Source organism: Poecilia reticulata, unplaced genomic scaffold (genome assembly GCF_000633615.1).
Source record: "Poecilia reticulata strain Guanapo unplaced genomic scaffold, Guppy_female_1.0+MT scaffold_264, whole genome shotgun sequence".
Classification (NCBI taxonomy): domain Eukaryota; kingdom Metazoa; phylum Chordata; class Actinopteri; order Cyprinodontiformes; family Poeciliidae; genus Poecilia; species Poecilia reticulata.
In genome coordinates, this window is record NW_007615046.1 from 144,488 (window position 1) to 147,499 (window position 3,012).

Genomic DNA, 3,012 nt, shown 5'->3' on the forward strand with positions numbered 1-3,012 from the left:
CTCTCCGGTTGTTCTCTCTCCGGTTGTTCTCTCTCCGGTTGTTGTGGCGGATGTGCGCTACAGGAACAGGAAGTGTGGGATGGTGAGAAGCCAGCTGGCTCATGAAAAGAGTCCGACCCGGAGTCGGAGCCGACATGTCAGAGAATTTGTGATGAGAAAAGCTCTAATGAGGGCGAAGGACGGTTGTCTCACCTCCCGAGTGTAAATTTCATGAATTACTAAAACCTGCTTGGCATGGCAGTGGCCGGCGTGGAGCAGGAGCGAGTCCAGGCGGGGGTCGTCTTTGAAATGCTAACTAGATGTCGTATGACAGTGTGGCTTTATTTGCGCCTAATGATGGACTTGGTGGCCTGCCATCATTAATTGTTTAGGGATGTTTGAGGAGAAACTGGGCCGGTCCAGAAGCTGGCACCTCCACAAAAGGAACCTCAAGTTCTTCAAACAAGAGAAGAAAATATTGAGATGGCCATGGAATGAATTATGGATGCTGTTATGACCACGGAGTGCCATGTAGGCTGAATTTTTATAACCTTGCTGAAGAGAGAAGCAGCTGGACCCCATGAGGCCAACGAGCCCCTCTGTGAATGACAAGAGCTCATGTTTGCATTAGGGCGATGAAAACGGCTCATAATGAGGCGCAGGATCCGGTTTGGGCCTCATGAATTACTAACACAGGAGGAGGAGCGGCCAGAACCGAGCCGCAGGAACCACGGCGGGCAGAGAGAGGGACCGACCGCCGGGCCCAAACGGAGGCAGGGGTCCATCAGAACCACCAGAACCACCAGAAACATCAGAACCACTAGAAACATCAGAACCACTAGAACCACCAGAACCATCAGAACCACCAGAACCATCAGGTCCATCAGAACCACCAATCAATTAATCAATCAATCAATAAAATTGTATTTGTATAGCACCTTTCAGCAGCAAGGCATTTCAAAGTGCTTTACATCATTAAAAACAAAATCACAGAGTAATAAACAATCAAATAAAAATCAAAACTCTAACCTTTATTTAGCCATCAGCAGCTCTAACCAGGTGGGTTTGAAGTCGAGATTTAAAGGCTCTCAGTGTTTCAGCTGTTTTATAGTTTTCTGGAAGTTTGTTCCAAATTTGTGATGCATGGAAGCTGAATTCTACTTCTCCTCGTTTGGTTCTGGTTCCGGGGATGCAGACCAGGACCAGAACCAGAACCTGAGGTGTCTAGACCAGGAGTGGGCGATCCTGGTCCTGGAGGTCCGGTGTCCTGCAGCTCTTAATGTCTCCCTGGTCCAACACACCTGGATCCAGGAGCTGAATCTCCTCCTCGGTGCCGTCAGGTTCTGCTAACGACCTCATTATTTGACTCAGGTGTGTTGAAGTTGAGACACATCTAAAGGCTGCAGGAGTCCAGCCCTCCAGGCCTGGAGCTGCCCACCCCTGATCTAGACGGTTGGTGCAGTAATAACAGATCTTTAATGTGTTGTGGTGCTAAACCGTTCAGTGATTTATAAACTAACATCAGTATTTTAAAGTCTATTCTCTGAGCTACAGGGAGCCAGAGGAGGGACTTTAAACCTGGAGTTATGTCTCCATCTTCCTGGTTTTAGTGAGAACAGCAGCAGCAGCTTCTGGATCAGCWGCAGCTGGAGGATTGATTTGTTAGTCAGACCTGTGAAGATGCTGTTGCAGGAATCAATGCGGCTAAAGATAAACGCAGGATGAGTTTCTCTGATCTGAGACATCAGTTCTCTTTATGTGGCTCTGAAGGTTCAGGTCAGAGGTCATCACTACTCCCAGGTTTCGGGCTGATCGATGGTTTTAGTTGTAATAACTGAAGCTGTGCATTGATTTTAGATCTCTAACTTTAGATCTATAACTCTAGATCTGTAACTATAGATCTGTAACTTTAGATCTATGACTCTGGATCTATGACTCTAGATTGCTGCAACACAGACTGCAACACTTTCCATCAGAAGCTAATTCGATGATAAATGTAGATTTTTAATATAATAATAGCTACTGCAGTGTGTGCAGAGCATTACAGAAACAAAGAACTGAGAACCAGCTCTTTACTATCGTTCACAGTAAAGAATCGTTCAGAGGAATCGGATCGTTCCTGAATGTTGCATCAATGTATTGCAGACTTTGGTCACAGTATTGTCTGTGCAACACAGGGCCGGACTCAGGAGGGCGTGGGCCCCGGGGCCTGAGCCACTGTGGGGCCTCTACCGTAATCAGCCACCGTCTCCTGTTGCTCTGCCAAGACAGACCAGGTCAACTCTCTATTTGCACGGTTTACAACAGTCACACCAACTTAGTGACTTTTTCACTATATTTTGCTCCAACAAAACAAATCAGCATGTCAGGTCTTTCAAAGACGGCCATAAAACTGCAGTCAGTGCACCGCTGCTTTCTTTTTGATCTGTCTGCAGAACGGTTGATTACTGTAATCAGTGTACATTTAGTGGTTATTAAGGAAATACTGGAACACCTTGAACATGTCTACATATTTGAGAGAACATGCCTAAGGAAGAAAAACTTGACAATGTTCTCTATTCATTCTCCATGTACTGTATTTATTTATCCTTCATCTTTTTTATCTGTCTCCCTTTCTCCTTTCAATCTTTATCACCTGAATTGTTCTCTGTAATTATCAGGTTTATTTCCACCAAGCTCAGACAGTCAGGCTGAGTATTTCCCCTCTGACAGCCAAACCTGGTCAAAACTTTTACTTTAGGACTGGATTTCATCTGCAGGTCAGGGCAGGGCATGACCCACTCGAGCTCATTTGTTCGCTTTGACCTTCGGCTGCAGCAGTAGGACGGTTCCTCCTGCCGCTGCTAGCTGGAGGCTAATGGTGCGTTCACACCAAACGCGTTTTGAGCGTCAGGCGCGTCTGGTTTACATTCAAAGTCCAACGCGCCGCAACGTAGACTTTGAAAGTAAATCAGACGCGCCTGACGCTCAAAACGCAGAGAGGGACGGTGGTTCTGCTCCATGTCCAATATGACTTCATAAAACCCAGTTAGC

General features: G+C 46.4%; 1 protein-coding gene across 2 annotated transcripts in view; it reads left to right on the forward strand.

Annotated features, from left to right (window-relative positions):
* Positions 1-3,012, forward strand: part of gli2a (GLI family zinc finger 2a) — a 45,375-nt gene that overhangs the window by 181 nt on the left and 42,182 nt on the right. The window lies entirely within an intron of this gene.